The 17,814-nt window shown below is 39.2% G+C and overlaps 2 pseudogenes; both read right to left on the minus strand.

Annotated features, from left to right (window-relative positions):
* Window positions 1-221: 221 nt before the first annotated feature.
* Window positions 222-2,287, minus strand: LOC138162241 (elongation factor 1-beta pseudogene; annotated as a pseudogene).
* A 4,804-nt stretch (window positions 2,288-7,091) lies between these two features.
* On the minus strand, window positions 7,092-17,680 carry LOC138162778 (zinc finger CCCH domain-containing protein 15 pseudogene; annotated as a pseudogene).
* Window positions 17,681-17,814: the final 134 nt, after the last annotated feature.

The raw sequence follows: 17,814 nt of genomic DNA on the forward strand, positions 1-17,814 counted from the left end.
ATTTCCTTCTCCATGGTTGGATTAAATCACCTCTGAGGTCTCTTTAGCTCTCCTCTTCAAAGGGCTGTGAAGAAAGTGCTTTGCAAACTATTTCACTGTAAGAACATTTTAATTTTTTCTTGAACATGTTGTTTCCTTCCAACAGAGACCTGGGAAAGCTGATTCAGAGCCTATATTCACAACAAGTTGTTGTTGTTATTGTTCTTTCTTGCAAATATTTTTTATTTAAATGCAATTTTTGAGGATGGTGGGTTTTGGATTTTATTGAAGGCAGCAACATACATGGATTGCACATAGACTTCCAAGGCGACTCTGGCATATCTGTCCCAACTTTATCATTTTCAGCTACACATTGTATGTGAAGTTTTTTTTTTCACATTATTTGCTTATTTATTTCTTTTTTTTTCTTCAAATGCTTTATTAACTTCGGATTTTCATCATACATTTCTGCCAGATTTTGAGTTACAAATTTTCTCACCATTTTTCCCCTACCCACCACCTGAAAATAGCAATCCCACAGGATATCCCCTTCTCCAATCTGCTTTCTTCCATATTTTCTCCCATACCCTTTCAACTTTTCTAGTAGGGCATGGTGGATCTCTATGCCCTAGTGCCTGTATATCTTATTTCCCAATTACATGTAAAATAGTATTAATAATAGTATATATATATATATATATTAAACATTTGATTTTAAAACTTTGAATTCCAGATTCATTCCCTTCCTCCCTTGTCACCCACCCTTACTGGGAAGATAAGTAGTTCAGTATAGGTTGTACATGTGTGGCTAATGCAAAACAATAACATAGTAGACATATTGTAAAAGACTGATGGGGCAGCTAGGTAGCACAGTGAGCAAGAGCACCGACCCCAGAGCCAGGATGACCCGGGATCGATTCTGGGCTCAGACACCCAGCACCCACCCAGAAACACCTGGCCGTGTGACCCTGAGCAAGTCACCTAACCCCAATTGCTTTAAAAAAAAAAAGACTGACTTTATTTCCCTCCCTCCTATCCCACCTCCCACTTGTTCTATTCTCTACTTTTATCCCATCCCTTTTCAAAAGTGGGTGCTTCCAACTTCCCTACCCCCAGCCTTCCTTCCATCATCCCCCGTCTCATCCCCTTCCCCCCTACTCTCCTATAGGGTGAGATACCCTATTTAGTGTGTATTTCATTCCCTCCTCAAGCCAAATTCAATGGGAGTGAGGTTGGCCCATTCCCTTTTGCCTTCCTTTCTTCCCCTCCATTGTAACCATTTTCCCTTGCCTCTTCTATATGAGATAGTTTACCCCATTCTGTCTCTCCCCATCTCCTCTCATTATATTCCTCTCTCACCTGTTAATTTCACTTTTTAAGTATCATCCCTTTCTGTTAAATTGGACCTGTGCCCTCTATGTATATCTGTAAACATATATACACACATTCACATATGTATTCATATGCCCATATATCCTCATATATAGACATATATATATATATATTTCTATTCCCTTCAACTACTGAGAAAGGTTTCATAAGTTACACTTACTGTTTTTCCATGTAGGAATGTTAATAGTTCAACTTTGATAAGTTCTTTATAATTCATTTCTCTGTTTACCTTCTCATGCTTCTTGAATCTGAATGCCAAATTTTCTATTCAACCCTGGTTTTTTCAACAAGAATGCTTGAAAGTCCTTTATTCCACCGAATGAGCATATTTTCCCCTGAAACATGATACTCAGTTTTGCTGGGTAGGTGACATATGTGAAGTTTCTTGATGCCATATTCCACTGGAACTAGTTTAGAAGATCCCTAGACCAAGCCAGCTGTCCAAATGCTTCTGACATATTCTTCCAATTCTGCCACATCTGTCTCATCATCCCAAGGTTTTACATCCAGTAAGATAGAAGACTTCTAACAATTGCAGGGTTTTTAAAAATTTCTTTGATTCGTACTGTGCAGAGTGTTCTTCTCTTAGCTTCTTCCCATTCCTCCTCCTCCTTAGACCCAAAGAGATCAGCCATCATCATCATCTTTGCTATCTGTAGCTCCACTTCCTGTGCTATCTTCTGCAATAGCAGGCCCATCCTTGCCCAAAACTGTCTTTATTCCTGGCAAGCTTGCCCTTTGCTTCTCATAGGATTTTATGTGGTTATACCAATGGAGAGCATGGTACAAATTGGCAGATGGTAGTCCAGAAACAGCTTCAAATACGGCAATGTCAGCCTTTGATGTAGCTCTTGTCTGCCAGGAAATCATTGAGGTGCTGCAGGTCCATGGATATCTAGAGATCTCCAAAGCCCATGGTGGTGGTGGTGGAGGAACTGAGCCCAGGGTAGGAAAGCAGCACACTGTGTGAATGTGCTAGCATGGATTGCCAACTGAAAAAAGGGTATAACTCTATGTTGTAATTATTACAAACAAAGTATACTATTACCACCTTCCTTTTCCAGGCCCTTCCCCACCCTTAATCATCAATGTAATAGAGAGACTTGAGTGGAAGAGAAGAAAAAAGGGATAGAGGAAATAAATGGAAAAAAGTGGGAGTCTCAGGAAGATAATAGAAGTCACAGAGGAAAGAAAACCAAGGATGGAGAAGTCTGAAATTAAAATTATAATTATTCTCATTGAAGTGAAATGGCCCTGCCCTCATGATTAAAATGAGATATACTTCTCCCTGACTAGCTTGGCAACCACTTTATAGGACCATACCAGACCTTGTGTGACCTAACTTGTCCAGAAGTCAATCTATCCAAGATAGTAATGATAAAATTAAAAGCTATCATTAATGTATCAATTTACACTTTGTAATACCCTAACCACCTAGCTTCTCAACCAACCTATCGCCTGTGAGCTGCTCCTCTATTCTAGCTCAGCCATGCACAAAGGTGGTCATACACTTCATCTTGCCATTACCCATAAATGCACAACCTCTGCTTCAAGAATCCTGAAACCGCCCCATCTGACCATAATCGATTGGCTTTTCACTTCTCCCTCTGCCTTCCCTTACACAGCCCTACTCTTCATCCATACTAGGACCTCTAATACCTTGATCCCTCTATTCTTTCCCAGGCTACCTTCCCTATAGTAGCCACTCTCTCCTCCACATTTTGACTCCTTGATGAACCAGTTCAACTCTACACTGTCCTTCTCTCTTGAATCCCTAGCCCCCTTATCACATCACTGATTGTGCCCAAACGAGCCTCAGTCTTGAGTCATTCCCACCATTCATTGTCCTAGTGCCTACACATGTGCTGCTAAATGAAAGTAAAGAAAACCATGCAATATGTTCTGACTTGGGTGCACTACAAATTTATGTTACATAAACTCAATAGGGCCTTCACTATTGCTAGGCAATCTCACTATGCCTCCTTTACCAATTTACCTCACACTCTCAACAGTAGCTCTTCCAAACCTTTGCATCCCTCCTCAAACATTCCCTCAACTCTCTCAGCTGAGAACTGCCTCATATTTTGCAGAAAAGAATGAGGCTTTTCAATGTGAGCTTCCTCTTCTTCATCTTCCATTACTCAGGTTTCTTCTCACATTATCTCTTTCTTCACCCCTCTTTCTCATGACAAGAATAGCCTTACTCCTTACCAGGGCTAACCCTTCTACTTGTACAAGTGACCCTATTCCACCCCATCTCCCCCAACAGATTGCTCCCTTGGTCATCCCCATTCTATTACTTATTTTCAATCTCTCCCTCTCTATTGGTACATTTCCTATTGCCTACTAATATGCCCATGTCTTCCCGATGCTGAAAAAATTTGACTCTGCCATCCCTACTATTAATTTATATCTGTTCTGCCCTTCGTGGTTAAAGTCCATTAAAAAGTCACCGACAATAGGTGCCCCCACTTTCGCTTTTTTTTTTTTTAAAGCAATTGGGGTTAAGTAACTTGCTCATGGTTACACGGCCAGTTATTTCTGGGTGTGGTGCTAAGTATCAGGGCCCAGATTCGATCCCAGGTCATCCCAACTCTGGGGCTGGTGCTCTTACTCACTGTGCTACCTGGCCGCCCCCACTTTCGCTTCTCTTAACTCCTTACATTCTGGCTCCCCATCTAATTCATTCCACTGAAACTGCCCTCTTCAAAGTTACTAATGATCTTTTAGTTGCCAAATACAATATTGGGTCTTTTTTCAATCTTCTTTCCCCTTGACAAATCTGCAGTCTTTAACACAATTGATAATGTTCTCCTCCTTAATACTCTTTTCTTTCTAGGTTTTTGGAACACTCTCTCCTGTTGTCATTCCTCAAGGTTCTGTCCTGGGCCCTCTTCTCCATACTACTTCACTCTTCTACTCATATATCCATAACCTTAGTTCATGTTATCTTTGTTATTTGAGTAGACTTTTGCAATGTCAAGGAATCAATAAGCAATTGTATCATATACAATCTTATTATAAATCGTTTGGCTATGGAAATACAAAGACAGAAGTCCCTGTCCTCAAGGAGCTTACATTCTATATGAGATAACGTGTGCACCTATAAGTATATTCAAAATAAGCACATTTGAAATGTATTTAGAACAGATCCAAGTTAATTTGGAGTCGCACCAGAAACTGAGGAGTTGGGGAAAAAATTTTAGAAAATGACACCTGGGCAAAGAATTGGAAATCAAGGGGCTGCCCATCAACTGAGGAATGGCTAAACAGGTTGTGGTATATGAATGCAATGGAATACTATTGTGCTTTAAGAAATGAGGAGCAGATGAACTTCATAATAACCTGGAGAGACATATAAACTGATACTGAGTGAGGAGAGCAGAACCAGGAGAACTTTGTACACAATTAGACACATCTTATGTATGACAACCAACTTAGATAGACTGGGTTCCTCTCAGCAATGCAAGGTTATAAGACAACTCCAAATGACTCATGATGGAAAGGGAATTCCACATCCAGAGAAAGAACTACAGTTTGAATGCAGATTGAAGCCAACCACCTGCTCTTTTTATTTGTTTTGTTTTATTTCTTCATTTTCATTGTCCACACCATCGGTTATAATCCCTCTTTACAACTTGACTAAAGTTTAATGTGAAGGTATTTGTAGATCTTATATTTGATTGCATACTCCCATGGGGGAAGGAGGGAAGAGAGGGAGTGGGAGAAAATTTTAAATTCAAGGGACTGAGGAACTGAATATTGTAAACTAAAAGTAAATAAACATATTAAAATTTAAAGTAAAAAAAAAAAAAGAAAGAAAATGGTACCTGATCCAAACTCTGAAGGAAACAGACTTCTATTAGGAGTGAGGACTTATTCCTCTCCTCTGTTTCCATTATACTCTTTGGTTTTGTGATCATCCACAAGTAGTCCACTTCTATGTTCATGAACTCTGAAATTTATCTGATAATTTTAAAAATCATTCCATCTTTCCCTATTCCTTTCAACACCTATTCCTAGACCTCATCCTCATTGCTACCCCCAAACTCACCACATTTTAGTATTTTCCCAGAACACAGAATACAGGTTACAATCTACTCCCTTCCTAATTTCAACATCTCCATGAACTGATTCAGCTCTACACTGTCCTCTACTATCAAATTCCTTCCTTCCTTTTCCCAATTCCAGTTATACCTGGTTAGACGCCAGCTCTGGATTATTCCCACCATTCACTTCCCTCACTCTGAAATGTTGCTGAAGAAAGCTGAAAGAAATTAAGGAACTACGTTGAGTTTCCTACAAATTCTTAACCCACCAATTGTAACTTGGTCTTCACTACAGCAAAATAATCTTACTCTTCTCTAAACATTTTTTTCTGCCACTCTTACTCGTTGTACTACCTGGCTGCCCCCATTGTTTCCCATTCTTAACTATCAGAAAAGTGCTTAACTTATTAGGCTTATTTACTGATTCTCTAACTTTTAAAAATACATATTCAGTTAATCTTTTTTCTATGTTATTAATAAATGTTTGTAAGTCTATAATTTTCTTTTATTTATTTATTTTTTGTGACTTGTCCTTTGGCCCACTAATAATCAGTGATTAAGTGATCAGTAATTAAGATTTCATTGCCAGGGCAGCTAGACGGTTCAGTGAATAGAGCACCAGCCCTGGAGTCAGGAGGACCTGAGTTCAAATCTGACCTGACAGTTGGCACACTTGCTGGGTGACCTTGGGCAAATCACTTAATCCCAATTGCCTTGCCTTCCCCCCCTCCAAAAAAAGAAAAAAAAGATTGCATTGCTAAGTCTCCACTTGGGTATCTTTCATTTGTGGTCCCTGAACCAATTTCTATTCTTATTGCATTGTGTTCTGTAAAGGAGGTCTTAATTATTTCTGCCTTTTTACATTTGTTTGCACTATTTCTGTGCCCTAGTATGTGGTCAATTTTTGTATATGTTCCATGTGGTACAGAGAAACATGTATTTTTTTGCTGTTTCATTTAGAAGATACTATGAGCCTTTTATCACTAGTTTTTCCAAAAAATGTTCAGTAGCATATTCTTCCTTTTCCAAACTTGTTAGAAGGGTATTGAAGCTTCCTGTCACTACTGTGTTACCATCTTCTTGAAGCTGAGATGTTTTATGAATTGTATGCTAAGGAATTTGATGCATATAAGTTTATTACTGAAAATGGTTTGTTGTCTGTTTCCTTTCAGCATGACATCCTTGTTTATCTTTAAAAAAATATTTTTTTAAAGTCTTTTTGTTTTGTTTTTGCTTTGTTATAGCATGATGACAGCTCCTGCTTTCTTTGGATTCATTTGATGCATAGTAAAAAAAAAAAATTCCAGCCCCTAAACTTATTTTGTTTATGTCTTGGATTTTAAAATGTTTCTTGTAAACAACAGATTTTAGGGTTTTGCTTTCTCATCCAATGTCATCCTTCCTGCGTGCCCCGCCCCCCCCACCAGATTGTTTAATTCATTCACATTTAAAATAATTTAGGTTTATATTTTCTTCCATCTTTTTTTCTAAAATTGGGTTTTATCATTTTTCCCCTCTTCTGCTATAAATAAAATGTTTCTTTGGCTATTTTTTTTAAGGTGGCCCTGTCCCCACTGCCTCTTTTCCCCTCACCTTAGATCTCCTCTTCTCACTTGTTACCCTTTTCCTCTTAAGGTTTTGCTAGTTCCTCTCTTTTATCTACTTGTATATTTCCACCCTCTTAGGTAGATTCTCCTTTCTTCTCCTCCCCTTTAGCTAGTCCTGTTCATTAGGTTTTTTAATATTTCATTTTTGTACCCCTTTTAAAAAAGGTTTTCTTTTACTTTTCATGATCTATCTTCTCTCTCCATTTACTCTAGACTCTCATTCTCAGATTCATGACCGCTGTAATCATCTGGTCTCTTTTCTCAGTAGTCTTCATTCGAGCCTTTTAAGATCTCCATTCTAGGCTCTGCCCTTGAGGTGCTTCCTGCCACTGCATTGGAGAGCTTGCCCCAAGGATCCCCTTTTTCCTTTGTGCCTCACTCTCAGAAGGCTAATTATTGCAGGTGTTGGAGAGGACACCACCCCATGGTAAGGCACATCCCTCCTTCCCCCCCCCCAACCCTTGTTGACCCTTTCTCCTAAATTTGCATAGAAATCTCCTCCCTGGGTCCATGGATACACACACCCACTCCTCCAGGTGCCAGGTACCCCCACTCCCCCAATTCAAGATAGGTAGGCACCAAAACACTCTGACCTTATGCAGTGTAAATTCCTCTTCTCCCTTCACCCACAAGAGCATTCATCAATGGAACTCCTTCCTACCTCCCAAGTAAGTCCTCCTTCCTCTCCTCTCCTCTCCTTTACAATCTCTCCCCTCTCCTCCTCACCAATTCTCCTATAAGCTTTTCTCTTTCTGAAACCACAAAGGTCACCTTCGCCTCCTTACCAGCCCTAGATTTGACACAAGTGCATCATCACTCACTCCACTCTCCCGTCCCTCCTCCTCACCCTTACACGTACCCTCCCATGTTGCATTTCAGTCTCACAAAAGCATTCACCTGTAGGCAGGGTGTCGCCAGGCTCTGTCCCTAATGCCCCCATGCACCTCTTCACTGTTGCCTCCCCCAGATTTCCATTTTCACCTCTCTTCTTGTGTACATAGAAAGAAGTCTCTTGCTAGTCTTTCAGTTGTGGCTCTGTTGCTGTCATTGTCTACATTAATTTATTCCTCTTTATTTCTGTTGTCTGAGACGTAAAATATTTCTTCAATTCTGGTTTTCTTTCTAAAAATGTTTCAAACTCTTTATTATTGAACATCTATTTCTTATGCTGTATGGTTAAATCGAGATTCGCTGGATATGCCCCCCTGGACTGAATCTTGAGCTCCATTGCTCTTCTGACCTTATTCCATTCACTACTTTTTGTACTGGATGTGGAACAGCTTTGCATCATTTGAATGTCCTTTCCTTTGTTTTTGAAGGTCTTTCTCCTGATGGCCTGTAGAACTTGTTTCTGAATTATTCAGTTTAATTACTGTGTCTTGGAGTTTGCAGCCTTGGGGGTCTTTCTTAGAGTTGATCTATAAACTCTAATTGGAATTTCATTTTCTATGTTCAGAAGTTCAGGGCAATTTTCTTCTATTACTTCATTATGGTGTCAAGATTTTTTTGTCCTGTAATATTCTTCTGGGAGGATATTTGATCCTTAGATTGTTTCTATGTATTCTGTTTTCTAGGTCCAGGTGTTTTGGAGTAAAAAGTTTATTTTAATGTTTTTTGCTTCTCTTCTAGATTGTCCTTCACTTCTGTGTATTTACATCCCCATTGCATGGTTCTCTTTTTTTGTTTCTTTGGTGAGAACTGCCATTGTGTATTTAAGTTTTTCAATTCTGATTATTTTTGCTCTACAGGACGTGAATTTTGTTCTCATAATTATAATTTCACTTGTAAACCACTTTGGAGCAGTGTATTGTGGTTTCATGTTCCTCTCAAATTCCACAGGGTACTCTCTCTCATTGTTCCATCATTTCCCTTAGTTTTGCAGTATTTATTCAGAAGTGTTTGAATTAATTTACTAGACCTGGCAGCCTTATTTCCTTCTGTTAATATTTATGTTCAAGGTCTTTGATATTATTTGATATTTCTTCCTGGAATCTTTGGCAGTTTGTCTCCTCCCTTTCCTCTGACTGAGGTTTCCTTGGGGACTAGATCTCAAAGTGTCTTAGCCTCCTTGTGTACTAAGCAATTCATGTGTCACCAGCCCAGGTCTCTGTCTCAACTAACTTTTGGGTGATCAGCACTGGCCCCGTTTTGATGCTGGGATGTCCTCAGGTTTGGTGGAGTGCTCAGCAGTTCCCTACATGTACAGTCACCTGTCTCAATGACCTATCCCAATTCCTCTGTTCATTAGGTATTTGGCCTGGCACCAGCAGTTCAGAGCTTTGCAGCATTGGTGCTCCTTGGTTGTGGCCCTGGGCAGGACACGTAGGGAAGGGGCTTTGAAGGAGGCCTGTTTTATTCTTAGATTTACTAGTGAAATCTCAATGCTGGTAGTGAGGTGGGGGAGGAGTCATGAATAAGCTCAAGATTAGTCAACATCAGTTCCTGGGTGTTTTCTTTTTAAACTTTCTTTTGGATTTTTGGTGTCCTAGACCACAGAAATAGCAAAGTTCCTTTGTCTTTGGCAGTTAAACTTCTGTTCTGGGGAGGTCTGAGGAGTCATGTGGAATAGAGAAAATGTCTATCCTGCCATCTTGTTGCTCATGTGAACTGGAAGTTCTGTATCCTCTTATTTAAAAAAAAAAATCACCTGATCTTTTATTTTCTATACTCTTATCACTGCTTTTTCTGATTTTAACAGTTGATGGCCTTTATTTTACAAGTTGGTTCGCAAAAAGGAAGAGGGAAAATTTTAAGTGGTTTACAGAGGGCATTCCAGATAATGCTGTCATTTATGTTCATTTGAGAAATTACTCAAAATCCCAAAAAACACAACACTGAATTTGCATCAGTAATCTATAAGGTACAGTGCTTTTTAGACAGTTTTTTAAAAAATTGTGTGCAAATACAAAGTAAATTAAACCACTCATTAAAAAGATGAAACTTAAATGAGGGATATTTCCAATATGTATATTGTACTTGATAATAACACATACCCAATGAAACACAAATTGGAAAAAAAGCAGTCACACTTCCTACTTCAATAATTTACAAAATCTTTTCTGTAGCCATAATATTTTAGATTACTTATGACCTACTCTGAATTCAATATGAGGTGTAGTCAGGTCAGAATAGCAGTGATAAAGGTGAAGATTCCTTTTTTTGGAGGGGGGAAGGGAAGAGGGAATGCTTCCCTCCCACAATCAGTATGAGAAATCATAAATGTTCTCTTTAAGAATTCAAGACAAGTTAGAAAAAAATCATTTAGTCAATTTTTTTCCTTTTTTTTAAAGCAATTGGGGTTAAGTAACTTGCTCAAGGTTACATGGCCAGTTACTTCTGGGTGTGGTGCTAAGTATCTGAACCCTGATTCGATTCCCCAGGTCATCCCAACACTGGGGCCAGTGCTCTTACTCGCTGAGCCACCTGGCCGCCCCAAGTCAATTCTTAATGTACATGGACCTGACACTTCTTTTTTCATCTGACTTGCCTGTCATTCCTCTAAGTCAAGTGTTGAATTCTTCTAGCTCACCCAAATTCTCTCCAGTAAAAAGGTTTTCATAAAAATAGGACAACGCCAAACAACTTCATTTTCCTGTTATTATTTTGTTCCAAATCACTTGTTCTCAATTTTCTACTCTACCTCATGAAGGTACCTACACTCAATTTATCATTATCCTCTACTGAGGTATACATACTAAATCTTTCAAGCCTGGACACAGTAATGCCAGTCTCATCCACATCCTTTGGGATATACTGATTGGAATCTATATCATTTACTCTTACTAGATCTTTAACCTTGTCACCACCTGTTCCTTGAGTGCACCGAATATAATCTGCTGCTTCATCATCAACCAACTTAGGACAAATTCACAATACTCAAGGCAGTTATTGATCACTAGTGCTTTTTCTGCCTTTAAAAGACTGCTTTTCTTCTTTCAGTATCTTGCTTAAGCTTATCAATCTTTGGCTTTTTCTTTTCTTCCATGCAAGAAAAGACTCTAAAGTGATATTGGTAACATTTAGTTCTAGTGAAGAATCCTCTCAATTAGATCTTCTAATAAAAAGAAAAGATAGAAAATTGTTAAAAAGACAAAACCAGAAGGGAGAGCATGGCAATATATAATAGTTATTACCACCTCCAAGGCAAATTTTGAACCAGCCATATTTGTTGTTTTCAGTAGCATCAAGAAAACACGTTTTTTTCTTTTCTGCCTCATCCTGCTTCTTATTTACCATTTCTTCCAACTTTTTCTCATCCCAGTTATCCATGGTATCTTTTTCAAGTTCATCTCTTGCATCTACATAAACACGTTCATTTTCAAGTATTCTTTTCAGAAACAAATCACGGGGAGAACTTAGATTTATCTCTTTTAGCATGTTTCCCTTGCCTGAACAACGCATATCTGGTACCTTATTTTCAGTTCATTTAGTTCTTGAATTTCTTTCTTCTCATCATCTTTTTTTTTTTTTTGTATCACCTTCACTTTCTGCAGCTTGTCATGGACTTTGTTGACCAGATTTAACTTGATGAGTCACAGCTTTGATGAACTTCTCTTGTTTTGTCCCTTTTTATTATTCAAGCCAAAAGTTTTAGCCTCAATGATCCCATTTTTTTGCTGCCTTCTTGTTGCCCTCAGTCAGAGCCTGTTTCTTGGGGGGCATTGCAGAGAGGACCCAGAGTCAAGGCACTGAATCACTAGGGTCAACTGGAAATGAAGGAAAGGGAGATCACCATGGCCAAGCATGGAAGATGAGTCAACTGCTCATGTCTCAGAAAAAAAAAAAAAAAGCCTCTGCAACAATTCAGACCTGGTGCCACAGAACATTGTAGGCTCCTTCTACTCACCCAAGAGAAGCAACTGGTCACTTGTTTTCAAGCTTTTCCTGTCAACTGACTCATTCCCTACAAACTTGGGTTCAATTCCCACCTGGAATGATAGGCTGGTGACCATGTGCAAATCCAAATTCTTACTGCAGTCATCTGCTGGTATCCAGGTCAAACTCCTGCCTTTCTCAAATTCAGTACATTGCTCACTCTATCTTTTCTCCTACATATTGGGAACATGTCCATGTTCCTTCAAACGCTGTACTGCAGGGCACCTTCAACTCCTATGAACTCCAGTTCCACTCTGTAATCAGCCACACAATATTATAGTCATACTCTTGAATCAGCTTCCACCCTTAGTTGCTGTGGTATTAAGATGACTAGGTGGCACCATATCACTGGACCTCAAGTCAGGAAGACAAGTTCAAATCTGGCCTCAGTGATCACACTAGCTGTGACCTTGGGCAAGTCATCTGAACTTTGTTATCTCATCTGTAAACAGGGGGATAACTAACTTCCCAGGGTTGCTATAAGGATAGAAGGAACTTTCTTCCTTCTAAAGCAGCAAGTGCTTTTCAAATCATAAAGCACTATAGGAATGCCAAAAATTATCTGATTTGACACAGAACACTGAAATTTCTCTTCAATCACAATCTTTTAGTATATTTCTTCTTTTTGGTGAGAATTTGACTGTACATGTTTGTTACCAGAGTTTTGTTTTCCTTACTTTTGCCCCAGTGGGAAGGCAGTGGGTTAGAGAAAATAAATGCTCGTTAATGGGAGAGAGAAAAAAACCCAAACTTTTTTTTTTTTTAAGAAAACGTTGGTAGTTTTGAGAGAACATTTTCAGACCATTAGACCAAAGAGTACCTTGGGTGAAACAGGCATCAAGGGCAAGGCAGGGATATGGAAGGAGGGCTGCCAAGGGAGGGCCCAAATCTTCCTTTTGGCCCTGTTCTCATATAGGGAAGAGCCAGAAAATATTTACACAATAGCTATTCTAAAGTAAATGGGAAAGAACCATTTAAAAAAGGTCAAAAGTGACTTGAAAAATTGTAAAGAACAAGCAGGAATCCAAAGAAGAGATCTAAAAAGATGTTCCCACTCTACCTCTTTGTAGAGGTGGGAGATCCACTAGTGTGGTATATGGTACATATTTTCAAATTTCCTTGATATATTAGACCATTTTGTTGATTTTTTTCTTTCTGTCTTTAAAAGGATTGTTATATGGGATGGTTCTCTAGGAAAGGGGGAGGAAGAGGGAGACAAGGAGAAACTGGTGATATTTTTTTAAAAAGACATCAATAAAAATCCTTTAAAAATTTAACTGTCCAAATCTTTGGACTCAGTTATCCCACTATTGGGTATATACCCCATGAGAATAAAAAAGGGAAACAAAAGTCCGAAATATACCAAAATATTAACAGTAGCACTCTTTTATGAAGCAGAGAAGTGGAAATAAATTAGTTGCCATTCAACTGAGGGATGGCTAAAAAACCTACAACACATGAATGCAATACAGTTTACAATACTAAATTACCAATTAGAAAATGAGAAACATGAGATTTATATGAAATGATACCCAGCAAAGCTGAACTGAAACAATACACACAATGATCATAATAATGTAAATAAAAGATTCACTCATAAATTAAAATCCTAGAACAAGTAAGCAAAACTGCCTACCCCAGAGGCAGTAAGGCCAGAGTCTTTATATATTATCAGACTGCAGGGGTAGGAATTGCTTTTTTCTGTCACACAGGAGGGTTCAACCAGGATCTAGAAATGACTTGACAAAAGAGAAAAGGTATCAATAAAACATTTTTACAAAGGTATCAGTTAGCTTCATTGAGGCCTCACATTGAGCAATAAAATGTTTATCAATAAAGGGAGATGGTACATATCACTCTTTCTCATCTTGGCTCCACCACTCCTTCTCACTCTCTCTACATCCTCAACTCCAAAACTGTTCATGAGTTTTCATGAGGTTGGTAGGAAAATGTCTCTTCCCAACTTCTCAAATACCTAGCTCATCCCAACTGACATAGAGGACTGGCTCATTTTAGGAAGCCCTAATAGCCACACATTATTAGATTGAATTAAAAAAAAATCATTCTTTCTAGATTATGAGATTTTCTAGTACCAGAAAACTATCGCTGCAGTTACTTTTTTTTTCTCTTTTTGGTAAGCCTGCTTGAAGAGGAGGACCGAGGGTAGAGACAGTATCTAGTTACATCTTTGTAGGACCAGGGTACTATTGGAATGCCAGAGTATGGTTTCAGTAAATGTGTGTTGAATTTGGTGACCTGAACTCTTCCAGATTTGTGACAAGGGTGAGACACTGACCCAGTTTTTTTAATCCTCTAAAGCACGTGTCACTTGTTAGTAATGGTGCTATAGTAAGATACTCTTTGAGTATCTTAGAGCAGGTTTATTTGGATTGATGTAGAAGAGGCACTTTAAAGGATAAATACCAAAGTTAGAGTCACGTGATCAACATCTTACGAATTTAATGACAAATACATTGTACTGGTAGCCAAATACCAGAACATTATCCAGAAAACCATTATTAAATAAAAACAACCTGAAAACAGTAAGGAAATTCCATGCCCCCCACCCCACCCCATTTGCAACACAAAACCTGTTATCCTGAAGTTCTTTAAATTATCCTTTTCACAAATTACACTGCATTCAAATGTGCACAAGTTCAAAAATGACAGTTCAGATTGTCTAAAAAACAAATTCTTAATTTAAATGACACATGCGTAGCCTCTGATGAAGCTGTAGAGATCCCACAGAGGGGCTATGCAACAGCTCCGGGCGGGCTTAGAGTACTGGCAGAAATTCTCATCTTGTTTTATTTCCAGATCCATGCACAAGCTTTGAAAAAACCACTTAATTGCAGTTAAAACTACTTGACTAAACTCCTAAAGAATCCAGATTTAAAAAAAAAAATTGACTCTGTGGTGACAAATGGATTGATGGGTAATAATTATTTTCATATTGCTTAACACATTCAAGGGTGCCAAAGAACATTCTAAAAGAAAACTAGAGACATAAAACCAAAAACTTTGGGAGGACCAAATACAGGCATACGCTATACAGAGGAGTTCCTGAAAGGTTCCATAGATCATAAAATAGAATCGATCAGAAGAGAAGCAGTTATTACACCTTTGTCCCTGCCCCCTTACCCAACCCCGCCCCACCCCTTTTGGTTAAAATGTTTTATTTACTTAAAGGAGGGCAAAACAGCATTCATGCTGGAGCTGACTCTTTTCTATGGGAACGAAACAAGTACAGTTAAATGAGATCTACAGCAACCTCTCCCACAACTTATTTCAATGATAAATTTTCAATCTATTCCCTCTTCCCCAATACTCCCTGCCCCCCAAAAATTCCCAGAGAAAGGGATAATAGGAGTTGATCTTTTGATGATTTCCTTTCAGAGATAATTAATGTTATATAAAGGCAGAGAAGCAAAGGGATGGTTTGCTTCCCAAACTGGAGAAATGGACCATGATCAAGAGGGCCTGTTAATAAATAGTAATAAACAATGTAGCCAAGAGGCATCCAAAAAAGAATTTTTACCCCCTTAAAGCTATAAGTTTAGACTATTAAGTCAAGATAATCATTGGACACCTGTTTTGCTTTTATTATTTCCCCCCCCCCAGTTTTGTTTTTTGAAAAAAATGTCTTCCAAAACAACATTCATAATTCAAATGTTCATTTGCATTTGTGAGACCCAAGTGGTACAAAGTCATCTGGGCATGTGCAACAGAACAGAACTCTCAACAGGATTCCATTAAAAATAAAATGCCTTTCAAGTTGATGTTTTTTATTTTGTTTGTAGCAGTGTAGACATGCCTTTTTTCCTACAGTTCCCCCAAAGTTCTCCTGGGATAGAACTACTCACATTAATTCTAAGGAAATCCTTAGAAAACCTTCACCAAGACTGTAAAGGGCCAATATGGCAATCTTGGAGCTTCCTCCCCTCCAGGTTGGAATTGTCAAACATAAGAGTCTGTGAAGTAGGTTCCTGGGAGATAGAGGGTACTAGCTCAGAAGCCCCACTTTCTTACTTGTTCCCTAAAGGCTTTTCTGGGGAAGGGGAGGTAGAAGGGTGGACTCTAGCAAAGCACCCTTGATCCATAATCCTTTAATGTTAACACATGACTAACAAAGGTCAGTCTTACAAATGAGGAAATACCTGCCCTGTTCCTTTCTGAAGTAGCCCTAGATTTTTTTCAAACAAGTAGGAATTTAAAAAAAAGCCCTTGAAATAGGCAACAAATAATTGTCCTTAGTAATTAAAATGCAAACCACAGAGGCCAGACTAGACCTATTTGACACTCCCATGACTCTCTTGAGATGCCTTAGTCCTCTTTAAGACAAGGGCCATAATACTGATGGATCTCACAAACAATGTAATGAATGGCTATAGTAATCATGATAACACAGCTTTCTAAGTATAAAAGTACTGTTTGGCATTCTTATCAGCACCTACAGGATGCAGTCTTTGCTGGTGCTAGGTAAGTGTTTGCATTTGTACTTTTCCCAACCACTACCATCAGCAAGCTTTTCTGTTAGAGAACATCCTCCCTATTTCTTCTGTGAACTCACCAGAGAGGAAAGCTGGACTGCAGAGAGGTTGAAGCATGGTGTTTCTCCTTCACCTTAAAGCGAAGAAGGAAGTGAGAAGTAAAATGAAATAGAAACCAAAGGACAATGGACTCGGTGTATTTGCTCTCCCAGGATCCTCAGAGGGGGCCAGCAAGGTTAGTGGAAAATACCATCTGGATTTCTTTCTATGCAAAGATTATCTGATGTTTACATGAGCAAGCAAACTGTACACTGTACTGAGGAGAAACCACCCCACAATTCCAGAGTAGGGCTGTTTTCCCTTCCATTTAAAGTTACACAAATGTGATCTAATATAACATAAATCATGGTCCTCGCACTCAAACTCCCTCCAGGACAGATGGTGGGAATATTTGGTACATGGGGTAGAGAGGGTTTTGATGAGGATCAGGTGAGGACACCAGAAAACTGGAAGCAAAAGCTGGGTTGATTAGGGAAGCTGAATGAAATGGCTCTTTCTCCACAGATACTTCTCCCTTGAAATGTGCTCCTTTCCACCCTAGTTTCCCTGGAAGTCTCAAAATAGCAGCTAAATATGGCCCACAGAAAACAGGGATGGGGTAGAGAAAATAAAATTCTCCTTTTCACATTCCTGACGGGATACCATCTTTCCTTGGTCACAAGAGACAAAGGTGAAGGGAAAGGATTTGTAGGTCCAGAGGGGATGGTCCACTGATTAGAGCCCATTACAAGAGGATCCTAAACCAGGACAAACACTTACCTATTTCCCTTCCTACAGTTTTGAAGGTCCCCCCCCTTTACCTCAGTGCTAACCACACACTTCCCTGATGTAAGGCCCTATTTGTTAATCCTATTTCTACTCCATCCCTCTTAATACTATACTTCTTTCTTCCCTCCCCTCAGCTGCCATCTCCTTTCTTGGTGACCCTAAAACAACCACTTGGAAAGATCATATTCAATAAAGGACTGGATTTTGTGGCTAACTCCAACTGCCTTTCTCATGAGAGGGAGCAAAGAGACAATTAGAAATCTCCTGAAATTTTTTGTAACACTACTAGAAAAAAACCCCTACTCAACCCTTCCTCCCCAGATGTCCTGACATGAGACACTTTTGGGTTCCATCCTCAACTTTACTCCAAAAGCCTGCCCAGAGAATATCAGATTCTCAGGAACTCCCTGGTTTGGAGAAGAATACGTGCCCTCCCTGTGTTTACTCCCAGACTGGTAAATCTGCGACAAACATGACGGGAAAGCCCCCCCCCCCCCCCACCCCCACCCACCCACCGGCCCCTTTTTTCTTTTCGCTGCCTTTTGGGTTTTGTTTTGTGACTCCTCCCCACCCCTCCCATTCTCGTGTCTGTTT

The sequence above is a fragment of the Petaurus breviceps genome, unplaced genomic scaffold (genome assembly GCF_028583685.1).
Source record: "Petaurus breviceps papuanus isolate PSGF00001 unplaced genomic scaffold, PetGlider_PUasm1.0 186, whole genome shotgun sequence".
Taxonomy (NCBI): Eukaryota; Metazoa; Chordata; class Mammalia; order Diprotodontia; family Petauridae; genus Petaurus; species Petaurus breviceps.